Source organism: Engystomops pustulosus, chromosome 3, assembly GCF_040894005.1.
Source record: "Engystomops pustulosus chromosome 3, aEngPut4.maternal, whole genome shotgun sequence".
NCBI classification, from domain to species: domain Eukaryota; kingdom Metazoa; phylum Chordata; class Amphibia; order Anura; family Leptodactylidae; genus Engystomops; species Engystomops pustulosus.
The window spans coordinates 180,937,048-180,958,483 of record NC_092413.1 but is presented as its reverse complement, the minus strand read 5'-3'; the positions used below and the strand labels follow the sequence as shown (position 1 = coordinate 180,958,483).

At 43.7% G+C, this 21,436-nt stretch overlaps 1 protein-coding gene across 1 annotated transcript in view; it reads right to left on the bottom strand.

The window, feature by feature from the left end:
* SERPINE2 (serpin family E member 2) overlaps positions 1-20,896 on the bottom strand; it is a 42,688-nt gene extending 21,792 nt beyond the window's left edge. Inside the window, exon 1 of the mRNA XM_072143132.1 lies at positions 20,747-20,896. The gene's annotated coding sequence lies outside the window, so the exon portion shown is untranslated. The remainder of the gene's footprint in view (positions 1-20,746) is intronic.
* Between the last annotated feature and the right edge of the window lie 540 nt (positions 20,897-21,436).

The following is a 21,436-nucleotide window of genomic DNA, read 5'->3' as shown; positions in this document are numbered from 1 at the left end:
CCTATCCCATTTTCACATGAGATCAACTTTAGTGGTTGCAGGTAGAGTCACTTAAACAGCCCTATCTTTTTTACTATAGCACCTAGAAAAATGCTGCTGCTGTCATATCAAAGATAAGAATCTCATCTTTCACATCGTCTCAGGCTTACAGATATATGAGCATGCATGTCCAACTATGGTTGTATCTCTGCTTCTGTAGATAAAAAAAAACCCATAAAAAGCCAAATTTAATCTGAAAGATGAGATCTGTACATTTAATACAGCACAAAAAGCATGTTTCTGGATGCTGTAGAATAGAAATTAGGGGGGTATGAAGGGAAATTACCCCTGGAAGCACTTAACTAATTTCATGTGAAAATGGAAAGAGTCATATTTTCCCGACTTTGGGCAAGCCGTTTTTTTTTTTTTATAAAGGTAAACAAGTGAGATTTCAAAGAAAAAAGGAAATTCTAGAAATAAAATTTCTTACTGCACTTGAGGGGGCGGCTAGTTTAGTGGGATAAAATCTGGCAACAGGTTCTCTTTAAAAATAGTATAGTGTAAGGGTGGGATGGAAAATCTTAACCCGACCCAAGTCTTCCGGGGGGGCAGGATTACCTGACCTACAGGTTTATCACTGGGCGACTGTAGTAATGCGCTTTGTGGACTGGACGTATAACTCTACCTCTAAACAGTGGGTACTCTTAGAACAGAATATTACACCCCTACCCCTGAAAATTGTGCCTTGGATCCAGGGGGATATAGCACAATCCTTAGTGGGTTACACACCTCATGCTCGGGCCGCATTGGTGCTATGGAAAAGGTTACTCCGCCGGGGTCTTCTATCCCGCCCTTTAGGGCCCCTAACTCCGTTGTTCAAGAATCCACTGTTTCCCCCAGGTCTGGGTAGAGATTCGTTTTTGATATGGCGTCTATCTGATGACCCACGCATGCATTTGGTCCTCAGGGACGGATCCCTACCCTCCTTTAACGATCTAAGTGCCCGGGTCCCTGACACCCAGCTTTCTTGGCTTGAATATTCCCAACTACAATCCTTCATACGCACACAGGGAGATAAGGCAACTTTTGGAGCTAATCTGACTGCATTTGAGGAAATGCTCAAATCATCCACTCCACCTATGCACGTTATTTCTCAAATTTACGCTATCTTAAAGGACGAGTTACATCCGGGAGACCCGGCATTTGTAGAGAGCTGGGAGCAGGAGCTGGGCGTTGAGTTTGGGCCACGGGAAAAAGAGAAAATATTTATCTTTACCCACAAATTATCTTCTGCATGCTCTGCACAAGAGAAAAATTACAAAATTTTGACAAGATGGTACCGGGTTCCAACAGCCCTACACAAATTTTACCCTACAGTGTCTGACAGGTGTTGGCGGTGTCATGACTCCAGAGGAACGATGTTGCATGTCTGGTGGGATTGTGCTGCTCTCAAACCTTTCTGGGACAGAGTGTTTGCTACCTACAAAAAGGTCACAGGCTGCTCAGTGGAGACCCAAGCTCAGATTGGCCTTCTGTCCATCCTCCCGGGTACAGTAGGGTCACAGAAAAAGGGCCTATTGAGGTTCTTCCTCACAGCTGCTCGCACAGTCATCCCCCGCCACTGGAGATCCCCCACCCCCCCTCCCTTCCTCGAGTGGATTCATGAGTTCTCTAATATATGTCGCATGGAGGAGCTTTCGGCAGAGGTAAATCAAACCATGGAGAAATTCACTAGAATCTGGCAACCATGGTTCCTGTTTAAAGGCACACCAGAGTACGTAGCTCTATTCGCCTGAGCCGTCTGCGAGTGACAGTTGTACTGTGTCCCTATTCCATCATGTTGTCTTCCCTACTCTTGACCCCCTTCGGGATCCCCCTGTTTCCCCCTTCCCCCCCCCCCCCCCCCACTTAGCTTCCTTTTCCTTTACTCTTAGTTCCCCTACCCTTATTATTAGTTCAATGAGGACTGTGTAGCCGGTCCTGCAATAAAGGTCATGAACATATTAACATGTATTACTTCTGACTATATAGTTACACTTTTATTCTTATTCATTATTTGTCATAATTGGTCTATGGAGTCAGGTTTTTTTTTTTTTTTTTTCCTGTGTAGGTTCGGCGTGTTACCACCCCGCTGCAGTATGTTTGCGGCGTGCGGAGGCTCCCGATCCACATTTATCGTTATTGGGACCTGCGTGTCCCACTGCTGTTATGATGCATACTGTCATTATTACCAAAAATGTTTTACATTGTTTCCTGAACTGTATGCTAACACTTTTCAACTAAATAAACCGTATTGAATAAAAAAATAGTATAGTGTAGCCATTTATTTTTTATTGTTACATCCACCAAAATGGTACTAGTCCTAAAAATACAAAGAGCCACTGTTTATAACATTAATGGCCGCCGTGCAAGAGGAGTCTGCTCGAAGTGGTCAGCTACTGTTATGGCCTAGCCACAATGGAATCAAATGAAGTCATTCATGTAGGAAGATCTGATGACTCACCTATGATACACGGCAATCCGATGAGGCTATACCTAGTCATCTCACACACGTTATACACATTTGGTTGTATTTTTATTACAAATAAATTGTACTCTTAAACTTTCCAAATGTTTGGTAACAACAGCTCAAATGCAGATTTATCAGTCTCCAAGGCTACACCCATCCACCCATTACCCCTCCTTAGTTTCTCTAAGCATTATGTAAGGGAACACAAGTAGTTATATTATCCTGGTAAAATAGATCTGTGTATAAGCAATAAAAAATAATTAAATGAAAAAAAAAAAAAATCTAAACAATATTTCTTAGGTTCCTCAAATTAGAAAAAGCACAGTCCACTCAGGTAGAAGAAATGTTACTTTGTCCCATCTGGGACGTTGCCAAGAACATGTAGTAAGAGTGAACCTTAGCGCTGTTCAATATTAAAGACATTTGAATTAAAAATAGTTTTATGACTGTGGGTTAATGTTCTTTTACTGTTTTTGCTGTGACCACAAGATTTATTATTAACAACAAATTGCCAAGAAATAGAAAGGCTTTATTAGCAGGGTGCCACATCGACCCATTGATTGTGTCTAGGATTGCTCAGGTCCAGACACATGATCCATCTGTGATGCCCCTGCATGTACTTCCATAGGTCACATCACTACTTTAGTTACATTGTGCTCTTATTGAAGTCAAATGGGGAGATTTATCAGATGTGCCTGAGAGCAGAAGGGTTGTAGCTGCTGTTAGCATCCAATCAGAGCTCAGCTTTCATTTTAAAAACTTCTGTGGTAAAATTAAATTTAAGCTGTGGTTAGTTCATACTTCTGATAAATCTCCCCCAATGTCTTAAGTTGCTGTCTGTTTTTACCCCTTCCCATATTTTATAGAATTAATAACACCGGTATCCATTTTTGTTTTGTCCATTCAAGCCTATGTGAAATGGATAGGTTGGAATGGATATTTAAAGGGCACCTACCACCACAAATCTACCTATAAAGGTAGATCGGGTGGTAGGTGAATCAATGGGACGTGAGGATAGCCCTTTTAAGGGCTAATCCTCACGTCCCCGCACTTTTTTGTAAACTTTTATTACCCTAATATGTTAATTTTGTTATGCGGCTACTTGGGCGTGGAGTAGCCGCATCTGAGGTTACACGAGGCGGCTACTCCACGCCCCGGTAGCCACTTTACCCCTCCTACTCACCATGTTCGGCGCGCAGCTGCTCGTAGCTGCGCGCCCTCGTCCGACGATCCTGCCGTCTGCGCATGCGCAGAACAGCAGGCCTGTGCAGCCCCGGCTTCGGAGCAGTGACCGCGCAGGCGCGGGCCTGCTGTTCTGCGCATGCGCAGACGGCAGGATCGTCGGACGAGGGCGAACATGGTGAGTAGGAGGGGTAAAGTGGCTACCGGGGCGTGTAGTAGCCGCCTCGTGTAACCTCAGATGCGGCTACTCCAAGCCCAAGTAGCCGCATAACAAAATTAACATATTAGGGTAATAAAAGTTTACCAAAAAGTGCGGGGACGTGAGGATTAGCCCTTAAAAGGGCTATCCTCACGTCCCATTGATTCACCTACCACCCGATCTACCTTTATAGGTAGATTTGTGGTGGTAGGTTTCCTTTAACGGTAGCCATAATTTCCATCACTCAAGGGCATTATAGGTAGGGGGGGGGGAGGAGGTTGAGCTGGACCCAAGATTCTGATGATGTCTGGGGTCAGTTCCAAGGGACCAGACTGGCAAAGTTTGGTATGAATCCAAACTTTGCTGTTCAGGTCTGCACATCCCTAGTGCAGTAACAACTGCAATACCACATATACATGCTGTGGACCGGTATAGCAGTATTTTGGAATAATGGTGGTTCCCTTTAATAATTATGAAAAGGTTTTCGATATCTTCTCTTAGGACTTTTACTTCCAGAATAGATGGATCCATGTATATATTCAATAATTATGCTACTGTTGGGTAGTATAGTACACAGTAGACCTGTTCTACTGTCATATGCCAAGGTTATGACATGAACTGGGTTCTGAAAAACATGAACCCAGTTTTCCAATAGATATTTGGCTTTGGGAAAATACTATATTGTCTAAAACAGATTAGGAAAAAAATGATATGTGGGACTATTTTGTGAAATTTTAATGAAAAGCTAAAGCATGCCACATGTATAACCTTCAATGTACCCGTAACTGTGATACCGGGGGCATCCATTGACATAATACGATTACTAGTAACCAGGAAATGTAGCACCCACTATCCTCACCATCACAATAACTACATTAAAGAAGAGAGAAGAAAAACTTCAATACATCCTTTCCTTGGTTTGTGAGAAGTTCCAGAACTCAATGACCCAATCTATCACTTCTATGGCACAAAGCTCTGCCAGATGCCATCGTATGAGAATTCTAATTGCTTTGATCAACGTCTCCATTTGTGGGCTCCATGGGTCTGTAGACTCATAAATGTTTTTTTTGTTCTGCATTAGATAACAAGTCTCTGGGGAGAGCTCAGCTTATTAGCAAACTATTTTTTATTTGGGTAATATAACACAAGCTATGGCTTGAGAAAAAAAAATCTTAATATCTTAGAATGATGTGTACAATAATATCCAATCTCCCTATTAGATATTGTCCCCTTTTTTGCTTTCCATTCTCCAAAATATTTAGCAAGTATTTGAGTTTTCTTGAACAATTATAAAAATTAGACTCAAGTTTTGGAAATTATGATTGCACACAACGAAATGCCATAGAGACACGCTTTTAAACTGTCACCCTGTCCGTACACATGGGCGTCATGGTGACAGGACATCTGTTCAGGTCTCCTACCGTCTCTGGATCATCACTTCCAGATGCAGTAGTGGTGTCACAAACCAGGGACGCAGCACGCAAGGCTGCCACCGTAAGTAGGCCTTGCACACCGCAATCTCAACAGGAGGGACGCTCAGAGTAGCGAGAGCTCTCCTCTGCTTTAGCCCTTCAGGAAGAGGGGGCTGAAGAAAATTTCCACTAGATCAAATTTGCCAGGAAGGGCCAAGCCGATGGGGGAAAGTGGATAAAAATTTAAAAAACAAAACAATACTATATCCTCACATACCCCTCCCCCCTTTTGGAGGGAGAGAGACAACTCCCAATCCTGACTGAGTACAACACTGGCTTGAGGCTGCCTGGGATGGGCCTTTACATTTAAAAGAAGTTGCAAAACAGGAAAAAGGCCAAGAAACAACCTCCTGGTAGGCCGTCATGGATGTGATGGAAAAAACTATTTGACAACAATGGGGAAGCAACAACTTTTGAGCTGATGACTAAACATTGATCACATATTATTCATCAAGTATATATACATATTGTATTTCAATGTAAATCTGTAAACAAATAATGTCCAATTAGATGGATAATTTCCCATTATGAATAAGGGCCAATTCACACCCATTTCTGGGATTTTCATTACACTCACTGTTTAAGTAAAGCGTAACGAAATCTATAAACAAAAGGTCACCCATGCACCGTCCTTCCCCAACCAGACTTTCTGCTACACATACAGTAATCAAAGCAGAAAACCGCTGGTGTGAACTTCGCCTTGTAGTGGCTGCTAATAGTTTAACAAAGGTCAAATTTTGGATTTGCAATATTTTGTTCTCCAAGTTCTACTCCACAGCAAGTATGGCTCCGTAATGGATCAACCATCAGTGAAAAAGAGAAGAAAAAGTATAGAATTTTCTACTTTCTGCCCACCTCATGACTTCCCAAAATTAAAAATTATATTTAGAAATGACTGAAAATGTAACATAATGTGGCATGTTCACAAGTCAGGTAAAACTCTAATACTGCAAAATAAATCCTACGGTAATTGGCAGATTTGCAAGTTGAACAAGCGCTGCAAACATTTATTTTGCGGTTTTAATTAATGAGGGAATAATAAAAAATAAAAATATAACTCCATGTTTCTGAGGTAAACAAGCGAGAAGTAAATGGAGATGATAGTCTAGCTGCCTGTACAGAATGTAGGAGAGACGTGCTCAAAATCTTAATGTGAAATTAGCATTTAAAGTGTTTGTTGGAGTTTGCAGATTGATGTTAGCGCGACCCTGAGCATGAACAAAGAAACAATCCTCTATCCTCTGAGTATCCCTTAAATAACAAATATTTGAAAATTACATCACAATGGAACAAGTAGCATTCCAGGACAGTACGCAAAGTCCCGTCTAAGTTTCCTAAAGTACTGACATTTTCAAAAAGGCCACCTGAAACTGAACTCCAAGGTGAAAAGTCAAAAGGATCTATGTGATCACAAAACAAGTTTCATATCTATGACATGGTGATGACCATCTTTTTTTTAACTCAGATTGATCTTTATTTATTTTTACATTTTAAAGGCAAACATCACAGTGCCAACAGTACCCCAATTGGGGAAAACCAAAGAAAAACCCAACCCCCCCCCTTCATCAAACCCCCCCCCTGGTTCCGGCCCCCAAAATCTTCACCTTCAGCAATTCTGGGATGGACCTTGTCTGCCCAATGTTATTACTCATAATAAGTTGAGCAATGCCCCAGCCCTTCAGCACCTTCCCAGACCAACAAAATCATTCATGCCCCGACATTCGTACCCCCCACGCTAATCCTACCTCTCAGCAATCCTTGTGACGCCAGCCCCGGTGTATCCAACCACTCACTCCACAACTTCTCAAATTTCTCCGTTTTCCCCTTTTTTTGGAATACCGCCCGTTCGTTTAGCAACAGCCCATTCGCTTTTGTAAGGAATTCCGCCTCAGTGGGTGAAACAGACTGTATCCAGTGGGCAGCAATAGTCTTCCGTGCGACCAATAGTATACGGCCAACTGCCGTTTTACATCTCTTAGTCAACTGCACCTCCTCCATGCATCCCAACACACACAGCAGTATGTTCCTAGGCACATGTGTAGAGAAAACCTTATCAAGAAGATCCAGCACTCCTGACCAAAAGGATGACAGATGTGTGCAGGTCCACAACATGTGAGCCATATCTGCGGGAGCTTCCCCATACTTTGGACAGTTATCAGGACGGATAACTATATCATGCAATAGTTTGGGCGTACGATAAGGGCGGTGTAAAATATAGATTTGAGATAATCTACCCGATTCACTAATGGACATAGATGGGATCTCCTCCAGTATCCCCTCCCATTGCTCATCCGTGATATTACCTACGTCCCTTTCCCACTTCTGCCTAACCCTAAGGGGGTAGCTGTCCAAAAACGTATCCAATAAGAGACGGTACACCAATGATATCAATCCTGGTAGATAATCAGCATTGGCCACACATCGAATAATTGGATACTTCCTGATTTCTAAGGGAGTTAGTCGCTTTTGTGCGTCAAATGCATGGCGGACCTGCAGATACCTATAGAAGCTGCTGTGCGGTAAGGATAGCTCCTCCTGCAGTTGCTGAAATGGTTTAATGCTACCTTCCTCGCATAGTTGGGACAGTTTAACCAGGCCCACCGAGACCCAATACTCGTTATCTTCCATTTTAGCAAATTCCCCAAGCGTCCCATTATGCCATAAGGGGGTATATTCTGTAAAGCCTGTAACCCCTCTTATCTTCTTCACTTTCCCCCATAGGGTGTGAATAAGCTTCATTATTGGAAGCCAATCAGTTTCCCGGCGGAAGCCCCCCCATCCAAGGTCATGAGTAGCCTCGTAGTACCCAAATAGTAGCTAACCATCCCTGCGGAGACCCCTACCATTCTGTCAGCCCCCCACCCCCGTAGGTGTTGGAGCTGCGCTGCCAAATTGTAAAGCCATGGATTGGGGAGGGCTAATCCCCCGTTCGTCTTTGAGTGCTGCAGAGTTTCCAGCCTGATGCAAGGGTGTTTCCGCCCCCACACCAAGTCTCTTATTAGGGCATTTATCCTGTGAAACCTATTAAGGGGTAGCCATATCGGGGCATTATGCAGGGAATACAGCAGCTGGGGCATCACCACCATCTTTACAAGGTTCAGGCGGCCTTTTACCGTCAAGGGAAGCTTACACCAAGCTGCTATCTTGGTTCTCATCTTAGTAAGAAGTGGCATCAAGTTAAGTTCTTCAAAGTCCCATACGCATGGAGAGACCTCTATCCCAAATATCTAAATCTAGAAACCACTGGTATGGGAGTTCCCAATCCCGCCAAGGCCCCATCCAAACGATCCACTGCCATCAAGGCCGACTTATGCCAATTAACAGTAAGGCCTGATAGGAATCCAAATTCCTCCAACAGGCGCATTGCCGCCTCCAAAGAGGGCCCGGTGTCTCCCAGAAACAATAAAGCATCATCTGCATACAGCGCTATTTTATTGTGTAACTGGCCATATCGAGACCCCTCAATATCCGGAGGCAGCCTCACTGCCGCTGCTAATGGCTCTATGGCGATGGAGAACAGCATGGGTGACAAAGGGCAACTTTGTCGTGTACCCCTAGTAAGGGGAAACCACTCAGACAATTCTCCATTTGCTCATATCCTCGCCCTGGGTGCAGAATATAACACTTTGACCCAAGATATAAAATTAGGTCCAAAACCCATCACCCGCATGACCTCCCAAAGATATTGCCATTCCACACTATCAAAGGCCTTAGCGGCATCTAGTGTTAAAACTGCTCTCTGACCCATGTTATCTGCGGGGATCTGTAGGCTGAGTAGCAATCTCCGGATATTGATAGAGGTCGATTTCTGGGGCATAAAACCCGTCTGGTCAGAATGAATAACGGAGGGGATGACACGTATTAATCGATTGGATAAGGTCTTGGCTAATATCTTCACATCAGTGGATAACAAGGAAATGGGCCTATATGACTCCGGTACCTAAGGGTCCTTCCCTTCCTTAGGTATTACCACGATAATGGCTTCCTGCATCGACCGGGGTAAGTCCCCTTTCTCAAAGGATTCCTCAAAAACCTTTAGTAGCTTAGGCAGCAAGATTCCACCAAATTTTTTGTATAGCTCCGTTGGCATCCCGTCCACCCCTGGGGCCTTGTCGTTGGCCATCGCCTGCGTTGCCTCTTCTATCTCCTCCAAAGTCAGAGGGCCCTCCAGCATATCCCTATGCTCTGCCGGTAGTTGAGGTAAGGAGAGTTTAGTCAAAAAATTCTCAATATCTCTATCTGACGCCTGCGTTCTTGTTGTGTACAGGTCTGCGTAAAAGGTCTGCAAGACATCTAGAATACTTTTAACATCAGTGCACACAACCCCGTTTGGCGCCCTGAGAGAACCAATATGGGTTGCCCCTTGCTGCGCCTTCGAGATGACAGATAGCAAGTGGCCTACTTTCTCCCCTTCCTCAAAAAATCTTTGTTTCATAAACATACGCTTCCGAGCCGCCACCTCTAACAAGTGTGTGTTAAGTACCTCCTGAGCTTGTCGCAGTCTGTCTTTGGTCAGGTCAGTAGGGTTTTCAATAAAGTCCGCTTCTGCCCTACGCATTTCCAAGTGCATAGCCTCATCTAATGCCCGAGTCCTAGATTTGGTAAAACTCACATATTTCATAAGAACCCCCCTCAAAAAGATTTTCATAGTCTCCCATGTCCATTGCTGCGAGTCACAATCTACATGTGCCTCAAAGAACTGAGTGAGGTCGCCCGGAACATTACTAGTCACCAGAGGTTGAGTCAACCAAAAGGGATTAATCCTCCACAATCTCAGAGGTATGAGGTTCGCCGGGTGTGGTAAAGGAAATTAACATAGGGGAGTGATCAGACAATGTCCTCTGGAGGTACTGGACGTCCGTCACTCGAAGTAACATTCCGGAATCCCCCAGCGCCAGGTCAATCCTAGAGAGACTAGCATAGGTAGAGGAACAGCAGGAGTATTGTCTAGAGCACGGGTATCGGACCCGCCATAGGTCTATCATACCCACCTCCGAGATCAGAGTACCAAAGGGAGTCACCCCTACCGCCCTACCATCTGGCAGCAGTCTATGTCTGTCCAGGCCTTCATGAGGGACATTGTTGAAATCTCCCACCACCAAATAGGGCATCCCTGGATGCTTTGCAATATATGCCAACACCAAAGTACACACCACATTCGAGTAAGGAGGGGGGATGTATACTGTAATAAGCAGAAAGGAGAATGTATCAACGTTACATTTCAGACAGATATACCTCCCCTCCGTATCCACTGCTTTATCAACACATTCAAAAGGTATATTCTTATGCACCAGAATGCTCACCCCCCTTGTGTATGTGGAATAGACAGCATGGTAGGCATTCCCTATCCAGGGCTTATTCATCAAATGGACATGATCCTCAGACAAATGTGTCTCCTGAAGACAATATATGGCAGGCTGTTGTCTAAGCAGGTACTGAAAGACCCCCATACGCTTGGTTGCATCAGACAGGCCTCTAACATTCCAACTAACTACTTTCACATTCATCGCCATCTATTCTTACATACATACCAAAGTTACAGCCGCCCTTTCCCACCACACACCGACATATCTTCCATTCGCTTTCTCCCAAGGCCGGAACCAGACCCTCCCCCCACTCCCTTCCCCCCCACAACAAAAACATATATCACAAGTGATTCCTAATACATCTCCATCCACCTGAGCCCTTGTTGGGGCTATGTATATACCTATGATATACCCTCTGAGCATGTACTGCATATTTCTCATACATAACCATCTTGGATTCAGTACTACTCATCAGGTGTATCTCCCACCCACCTCCCCCCTATTTCCACCAAATAGTGAAGGGAAGACAGGATCTTTCTACCCTTAACAAAACTATCCGGATCACTACTTTTACTCCAGAACCATTGAAAATAACACTGTATAATAAACATCAAATGTATAAAAACTGCCCCTTCTGTGGATATCTTATCAGGAGCACCGTACAGTAACAGCCACAGGTGCATTAGGGCAACATATCAGAAACTCTTATCTTAAAGGTCTCTATAACAGAGGTCGATCAGTCCCCCTCCTCCGGTACACGATTCCGCAGTTGGCCTTCATGTTGGTCTTGCAGGGCTGTTTTAGGATCCTCAAAAAAGTGGGTAGTCCCCAATGCCACCACTCGCAACTTGGCTGGGAATATCATAGAGTAGGGGACATTCACGGCTCGTAACCTGTGCTTAATGTCCAAGAACTTGGCTCTTCTGCGCTGCACATCTTGAGAGTAGTCTGGAAACAGAGAAATTTTAGCCCCGTTGATGGTGAGGTCAGGATTATGCCGGGCCTTACGCAGAATAGTATCCCTGTCTCTGAAGTGTAAAATCTTTGCCAACATTGGTCTAGGTGGGCGACCTGGTGGTAGTGGTCTTGTGGGGACCCTGTGGGCCCTTTCGATGGCAAACAATGGAGATAGCGTCTCTTTCCCAAATTTCTGAAGCAGCCACTGCTCAATAAAATGTTGTGGGATCTTGGCCCTCTTCTTTCTCGGGTATCCCCACCAGCCGTACATTATTTCTGCGTGCCCTATTCTCTAGGTCATCCGTCTTATCCCAAAGAGCGCCAATCTCATCTTGTGCCCTTCTGGAAGCTTTTTTGCATTTTGCCACATCATCCTCAAGATCTGAGGTTCTCTGCTCTACCTCAGTAGTGCGTTCAGATATTCTATGCACCTCATGGCGCATAATGGAGAGGTCTTCCCGCATGCCCCCCACTTGTTGTGTGAGAGAGCTAATGCCTGTATTACAGCGGGCCACCGCCTTCAGAACATCAGCAATAGTGGGCTCAGCTTCCTGAGAGGCGACTTTAGTCGGCCTTGGTGTCTGAGTAAGTGTCCGGTCACCCACCTCCATATCAGAAATCTCGTCCTCTGACAAGTCCGGATCAACTCCAGCCGAGCCAGCCGTCCGCTGCCATGAGTCATCAGGAGGACCCGATCGGTTCCCTCCCATCTGCCTGGCAAAGCAACCCAGCCGGTCCGCGATGTTCTTCTGCCGGCGGGAAGATGCGGGAGTAGACACGGAGGCGCCAGCGCCATCTTGAAAATCAGAGCCGCAGGAAGTTTTAGCGCTGCGGGTGCCTTTAGAAGGCATTTTCTAAAGTTCAGCCGGTGTCTAAGCGTACCGGAGGATGTCAGCAGCAGGATCCTCGGTTCTGGAGCCAAATCTTAGGCAACCACCGGATAAAAGCAGGATAACTGGTGGGAGCTCTCCCTATGCGCTTCTTACTGCATGCTCCGTCAGGCCACGCCCCCCGTGATGACCATCTTTAAAGAAGCAGATTTTACCAATCCCTGAAACTCTTGCAGGGTACAGAGAAGTGCAGAATAAGAAACCTTCCTTTTTACTCTGATAAGACATCGTCGTTAGAATTTTCTTTCAATCTGATGATGCCTCAGCACTGCATCACATGCACAGCTAGAGCCAGTAACATCTCTGCCCAATATGGGACACTTTAATAACCCTTCTTACGACATATATTTTAAAAAATTTAATAGACCAAAAGTGAAAAATCAGGAGGCTGCATTATCATCTTCTCCATTACAATGATGGGACAGGACCATGCCTTATCAGCAGTAGCCGTGCTAGGCTCTCCACTCCAGAGAGTGTCTAAGAGGTGATTCTATGTCACATTGGACAGTCCTGTAATTCTCAGGGATGACCCAACAAAGGAGAAGAAGAATTCCAAGATTCTGATGGAAAATAAACAACTAAATAAGTTAGAATTATATGATGGTTGTATTATGCATATTGGTGGAGGAATCATTAAGACAGACATCTTGGTATTCAGTCTTAAAGCTCTCCTCACTGTCACTCCAGCACCCATATCCATTAAGAGATTCCGGCCTCTTAGTAAATATGGGCGCAAACTCTACCAATTTGGACCTGTAGATCAGGTCTTTTTGCTATAGTCTCCAATGGTTTTCCAGTGAAGACTAAAGTAAATCTGGCGAGTCAGGTGTTCCGCTCGCTCTGCTCCACAACCATAGTGGTGGTCGGAGAAGCCAGAAAACTGGCGATGAGTGGGGAGATTCATGTACATTCTCCACTAGAAAACTCATACATATCATACTTATAATTTATTGGTAGTAAGGAAATTCAGGTCACTTGACCCACTTCCACCAGGCTGAGAACTTTCTTCTGAGATGTCAGACGAAGGGGCCTGTGATAACAGTGGTAACTGTGGTTAGAGGGACATCTGGACGGAATTGGCACGTCCCTCTAACCACAGAAACGGGAGCGTTACCACACAGGGGGTCATGTATACAGTAATGAGCACACAGCCCACTTTAATCACTAGAAGCCAGCAGGATATAGGACATCACAGGAAGTCCCTAAACCTGCTACTGGTGGGTGATGTGACCCATGGACTACACAGGAACTTTACAAAGGTAAGGCTATCTGCACTCAAACTGAGTATGTCTGTGGAAACAGGATTGTGTGCTGGTTGGATCCAAAAGGCACAGTGCACTGGAAATGAGTCCTTCCATCTTAGTGAAGTATGATGCAAGGAGTCTCAGCCTGTCGGGCGAACTGCGGATTCAGTTCTTAGCAACTGGAAGGGATTTTATGTAACAAAGCTGTATGTTTAGATTACTTGGGATCCAAGAGGATTCTTTTAAGATGGGGTTACATAAAGCATGCTACAGATCTCATCTACCACCAGGATGGAAGACCGTATGCAAATGAGCCCGAGGGGCTCCAGGTTTCATTAACACCTAGAGAGCCTGGAGCCCCTCAGGCTCATTTGCATACAGTCCTTCATCCTGGTGGTAGATGCCCTTTCACGTAGGTACCAAAATGACTAGGAGTTAAATGTAAATACAGAGGCAGATTTTGAAGACCTTTTTAATTTTTTATTGCACTGGGTAAAACACAAATCAAAAATCCACTACAGACTACAAGTAAGCTACAGACTACAAAGGAATATAGGAAACTGCATTTAGTGGGAATATTTTTGTACACTCTAATCAGAGTCAATTCCTATTAATCTGTTAATCGTACACATGACCTAAACTGATTATACAAATTGCTTTGTGTTCGGAACAGTAATGGAACCTAAAAGGTTACTAAACATTTGAAACCACTTTATTTCCAGAAATCAATAATGCAAGTTATAACTCTAAACTTTGTCACAGCAGAATACTTTATTAAAGGGAAAGGTGTCTATGTGCCATTTTTTGTCATTTTTTCCTGCATTTAATAAGATCTGTGAGTCAGGTTTTGGTCAGTACACACACAGATAAGGAGAAGTGGTTAAAGATTTTTAAGTTTTAACTCCTTACAGAAAACAAAAGGATCAATTTATAACTTCCAGAAGAGTAAGGCGGTAATCTTTAGCAGTATATGGACATGGTCATATGTTCAAAAGTTCTCAAGTCTCTGTGAAACTCTTTAGAGAAGGAGAAGATTAAAGGGCTCTTTCACATTGGCATTGGTGCTTAGCTTCAGTTGCTCTGTTGTTTTTCCCGGTGTGGTGCATGCACCGTGCCTCACTGCGCTGTGAATGCGTAGAAAGCAGTCTCTTTCTAGTGACATGGGCCAAAAACAATGGCACACAGCCCGTTCCTGGCCCGCATGCGCACACACAGTCATGTGTAAAGGAGCACATTATTCTGCAAGGGCATTGTACAGAACCACTAGTGTATTCTATATACCCAGTCATGCTGGCTCTCACATGTATATGAAGCAACCTGTGTTTTGGTGCCTTAAATTGGAAGTATGAAAGGCTTTAGACTAGTGGGGGACAAAGACTGCAGCTTAAAAGAAAACCAATGATTCTACAGGAGGAGGATATCTTGGTTTATTCCATTGCATGTGATTCGTTTCAGCTTTCAGACTATTTGACAAAGGCTGAGGATTTTACAAGTAAACATCAGATTTACTTGTGAAACCACACAGCCTACGTCATTGAACTTTACTACTTAATACTGTAAAGGTCCTTATTTCTTTGTCACTGTGCCAGTCCAATCTCTAAAGCATCGTTATTAGAGGAAAAGGAGAAATACAAAGTGTAAGCCCCTAATATCTTAAATTAAAATTTTCATCAAAATCACTTACTCATAGATCCAGGCACTGTGACTGTGGTAATCTTCCTGTATTTGTTATCCATGGCCTCCTTCCTTCTAAAATCTACTTTTGCAATTTTGCTATTGAGCCAGAAGGGCTCTGGGGGCATTAACAAAGCTCCTCACAAGCTGTTACAATGCCCCCCCCCCTGCACCCTCGGCACTTGCTCCCTCCCTCTGCATGATGTAATCTCACAGCAGCAGAGGAACTTTCAGCACAAAGTGGGAGGGTGTAACAGCCGTGAAGTCAGAGCACAGAGGGGTTCTGGTAACGCACCCAGAGCCCTTCTGGCTTAGTAGCAAAATTGCATAATTTTAAAAAGTTGATTTGAGCAGTGAAGGAATGGCAAAGAGCAGGAATCAACTCTGTCAATGGACCGGAAGTCCTGGAGACCAGAGCTGGAACCAAGGGCATTAAGATAGGCGCTCTAATAGAATGGTGAAAAATTGTAAACTGTATTGACTAAAAGATATTTTCCGACATTCATTCCACAGTTATAGAAATTGACAGAAGCATTTTAAAACTATTTCCCGGCCAGAATGCAGCTGTGCAAACGGGTCTTAATAAAAAGAGTTTTTCCCTGTATGACCCCTTCTACCATAGCAGGACATGTGGACAAGGGTGGCTCTTGTGGGAGAATTACTGATAGAACAGAGTAATGGCCTCTTTCTTTAATTATGTCATGTTGGAAATAAAAAGATTCCGTCTTGAAGACAGAAATGAAAGGAACAGCAGCTGTCCAAGCTAGGGAACCGCAAGATGAGGAAATAAGATAAGACAAATTACTGGCAAAAGCATTCTCACTCCAGACTTCATGGGGGGGGGGGGTTATCAAGGCTCGCCCTCATCACCACAGGTCTGGGTGATAATCTACTTTCTCTAAGGCACGTTAGACTCTTCAGGTCATTTGTAAGAATCTTTCTGTATTTTTTGTGCAATTCTGAACCTCCCCCCCCCCCCAGTTCATTTATAATCATGTTCATACAAAAAGGAACACTTAAAGGGAACCTACCACCACGAATCTACCTATAAAAGGTAGATCGGGTGGTAGGTGGATAAATAGGAATTTTAGGATAGCCCTTTTAAGGGCTAATCCTCACGTCTCTGCAATGTTTTGAAAAGTTTTATTGCCCCAATATTCAAATTTCCTTATGCGGCTACTGGGGCATGGAGTAGCCGCATCTGAGGTTACACGGGGCGGCAAATTCGTCAGACGAGGGCGGCTGCTGCTCCTCGTAGCTGCACACCAAAGATTTTCGGTAGGAGGAGAAAAGAGGCTACCGGGGCGTGGAGTAGCCGCCCCGTGTAACCTCAGATGCGGCTACTCCACGCCCCAGTAGCCGCATCTGAGGTTACACGGGGCGGCTACTCCACGCCCCGGTAGCCTCTTTTCTCCTCCTACCGAAAATCTTTGGTGTGCAGCTGAATATTGGGGCAATAAAACTTTTCAAAACATTGCGGGGACGTGAGGATTAGCCCTTAAAAGAGCTATCCTCATATCCTATTGATCCACCTACCACCCGGTCTACCTTTATAGTTAGATTCGTGGTGGTAGGTTCCCTTTAAAGGTACTCTCCAGTCAACGCCAATTCATTAATTAATACATGGTGCAGGGCCTGATGGGAGGAGCAGGACTCATTTCCATTGTATTCCTAGAACCTGAAGTCCTGCTCATCCCTTCAGGTCCTGCACAAGGTATAATTCCACAAATCCGCCTGGAGTGTTCCTTTTTTCTCATTCTTTTCTACTTTATATTTTTTACTCCATAGGACAGTGATGACAAATCCCCAAACTACAGTCAAAACCGACTTATTATCGCAAAGTGCCAACACAATGATTTAAGCAGTAACTTCTGATCACCCGTACAATTTACCGCACTACAAACTGTAGTATATTGAGAATAAACTACTTTCCTATTCTAGGAGGAGATTTATCAGAAGTGTCTTGAGAGCAAAATTATTGTTGATGCTCATAGCAATCAGACGTCAGATTTCATTTTCCCACAGCAGTTTTTAAAAATCAAAGCTGAGCTCTGATTGGTTGCCAGGATCAATAGACACTTCTGATAAATCTCCCCATGTGTGTGATGTCCACTCAACAGACAGGAATTGGACCTGCTCTTTTGATGCTCAGATACAGAGCTTGTACACTGATCCCGGGAAACCATAGTTGTGTGCATGAGCCCATAGATATAAATTTGTCTGTGTAATATCTGCTGAATTAGCCAATAGCATATAGGCAAAAAAAACAGGTCTCTAGAGGCTCCTGGTTGTCATAACTGCTCTCTGCCCCTGGATGTCAATCAAATCAAAGATGGTGGTGCAACGGGCTCAGCCCTTTTGATATTTATGGGGTGTTTGCTATGTTATGCAGCAAACAACCAATGCCATCACCCATGATTGGTGCAGGCACTGATCACAGATGTTAACCGTTCTAGTGAAACAAGCAAAGCCAAAATATTGGCTTAGTTGATTGCCATACATGGTGTAATCTGTTACTATGACAGCCTATGACAGACCTGTCATAGAGCATCATGAATTAGATGCTTGGATACAAAAAATTACAATATACATCTAAACAGTTTTAAATACATATGGGTCAGTACTCAACAATACGGCTTGGGATTAAACCTATATCAGTTCTGCAGGTGCCTCTACATACTCTAGTGCAGTGATGGCGAGCGAACCTTTTAGAGACTAGGTGCCCAAACTACAATCAAAATCCATTTATTTACCATGAAGTGCCAACATGACAATTTCAACAGTAACTTATTGCTCCCTGTTCTTCCACAACATTCAATCGTGTCGGCCCCTTGAGGTCACCAATACAGATAAAAGTAGGTGGGCAAATTCAGGCATCATTGTAGGTTCTCTCCAAGGTCTCTCTGTACAGAAAGAATCAGTCAAAGATGTGTCTCCTTAATAGAGCGTTAAGAGCAGCTCCTCAAGTTGTCTGGGACTGCAGAAATATTCGAGTCCTGTCTGGAGAACTCTGTTCTGGGACGACAGCCTGGGTGCCCACAGAAAAGTCTCCGAGTGCCATAGGTTAGCCATCACTGCTTAACTGCTTAAAACACCAAATGCTATAGTAATGGTCACATCTACATCTGCTGGACTATTTCATCCAACAAAATTGGCATCTCTTAATAGAAACCCAATTCCAGTGTAGTCAATGAAGTCTATACGTAGATGAGCGTTTTATAAAATGGAACTAAAAAATATTAAAATACAATTGGGTAGATTTAGGACTACAACATATGGTGGGTCCAAGAATCCTGGAGCGCTTAGTGGCTGTATTTCATAAACCAAACATAATGCCGAGGACAGGACTCCTAGTGATAGATAACAAGTCCCTTCTTGCAGAACAGAGGTACAGTGCTACCGTTTTTGGGAGAACTATTAACTCCTTGCATCAACTATCATAATACATGAAGCCCCATCCTAACCACTGTATTGGGCACATGAAATCTGGGCACCATACAGTCCAGGATTCACAGAGCTATGGTACCATGGTCATCTCAACTCTTACTAAAAGAAGTTAAATACAAGGCATTTAAATAATATGGAGCCAATTTGAAGGTGATGTATGTCATAAAACCAACATGTTACAATGACAACAACTCACAACTGGTTTGGAAAACATTCTATATATGTTCTATGTCCCCTCCACCTTACATATGGAAAATAGCACCTCTCATGGGGGGTTATTGCTTCCATGATGCCACTTTAGATCTAAACCAGATTAGTTGTAAATGTTGCACATATCCCCAAAAATAGGAATAGTTTCCTGAGCAATCCATAGAGATATAATTATTCCAAATAGGGTTAAGCTTTTTGAGAATAGTGGTCATTGAGAGTTTGGTTTCTATGTGCTAGTCTACATTTCACACTACATAATAAGAGTTTTCTTGGTTCATGCCATAATGGGTCAGTATAAACACTTTCTCTTTAAATTCTTCCTCTGTTAGAAACCATGTAACAAAGAGAGAAGTTTTTTGACGGACGAAAATCTGAATCGGCAGAATCCCAAAACCATGAAACCTAAACCGTCAGGTTCTCCTACCTGTTCATTAGCGCAAACAAATATCAGCCAAATACTGAACAATAATTACAATATTATATAGGCTGCCAAACAAAGAACCTTTCACTGTGAAGAACAGAATACAGATACAAGAGAACCGAAAATGTCCTGTAACTCAGAGGACTCTTCATTCATGCACCTTGTTAACTTGCTGGATACTGGGTTTCCTTGCAGTCCTATCCAAAACTACATCTAACATATCACATTTGATTGTAAAAACAGGTCCATTCTATACTTATCTATCATAGCAAATGAACAACAATCCTGATCAATGAAATGGTTAAAGTGCAGGAGCCTTTCCTGACATCATAGACAGAGAGAGAGAGAACCCCAACATCACACACAGAGAGAACCCCAACATCACACACAGAGAGAACCCCAACATCACACACAGAGAGAACCCCAACATCACACACAGAGAGAACCCTAACATCACACACAGAGAGAACCCTGACATCACACACAGAGAGAACCCTGACATCACACACAGAGAGAACCCTGACATCACACACAGAGAGAACCCTGACATCACACACAGAGAGAACCCTGACATCACACACAGAGAGAACCCTGACATCACACACAGAGAGAACCCTAACATCACACACACAGAGAGAACCCTAAGATTACACACAGAGAACCCTGACATCACACACAGAGAGAACCCTGACATCACACACACACAGAGAACCCTAACATCACACACACACAGAGAACCCTAACATCACACACACAGAGAGAACCCTAACATCACACACACAGAGAGAACCCTAACATCACACACAGAGAGAACCCTAACATCACACACAGAGAGAACCCTAACATCACACACACAGAGAACCCTAAGATTACACACAGAGAACCCTGACATCACACACAGAGAGAACCCTAACATCACACACACAGAGAACCCTAAGATTACACACAGAGAACCCTGACATCACACACAGAGAGAACCCTAACATCACACACAGAGAGAACCCTAACATCACACACAGAGAGAACCCTAACATCACACACAGAGAGAACCCTAACATCACACACACAGAGAGAACCCTAACATCACACACACAGAGAGAACCCTAACATCACACACACAGAGAGAACCCTAACATCACACACACACAGAGAACCCTAAGATTACACACAGAGAACCCCGACTCCACAGAGAAGGTTTCTATTCTTATGCATCTAAGGACACAGGCAACAAGTTCCCGTGAAGAGAAGCTTCTCACCTCCTTGTTGTGCTGCAGTTTGTGTGCTGTGCCTGGACTGAAGCCTTGTTCTCCACTGATGCTTCTCTTGTGATTTTCCTCCAGCCATCCACTTTCTTCCTCCTCCTCCTCCCCCACCTCTAGTTAGAGTCCTCCCTCCCTGCTTTCCTCCTCTGACACAGACCCTGGTTTAACTTGGAGACCTTTGTAAGGAAGAGGCACAATGTTACATGCTGTAATCTCTTTGTTGCTTAAAGCAGGTAGAAGTATATATTTGGATTACATTACTCTTTATAGCAGATGTGTTCTGTGAGGTGCTAGGATTCAGGGGATTATTGGCACATTCATTCATTCATTGCACAAAATTCAGATTAAGGAACAAATTTATTTACCCTCTTGTATCATTTGGATAAATATTAGCAGCAGCTAAACACTAGCGCACCCAAATCAGCACCGAAATAAATACAGGCGGTCCCCTACTTAAGAACACTCGACTTACATACGACCCCTAGTTACAAATGGACCTCTGGATACTGGTAATTTATTGTACTTTAGTCCTAGGCTACAATAATCATCTGTAACAGTTATCACAGGTGTCTGTAATGAAGCTTTATTGTTAATCCTGGTTCTTATGACAACACAACATTTTTAAAATCCAATTGTCACAGAGACCAAAAAAGTTCTGGCTGGGATTACAATGATAAAATATAC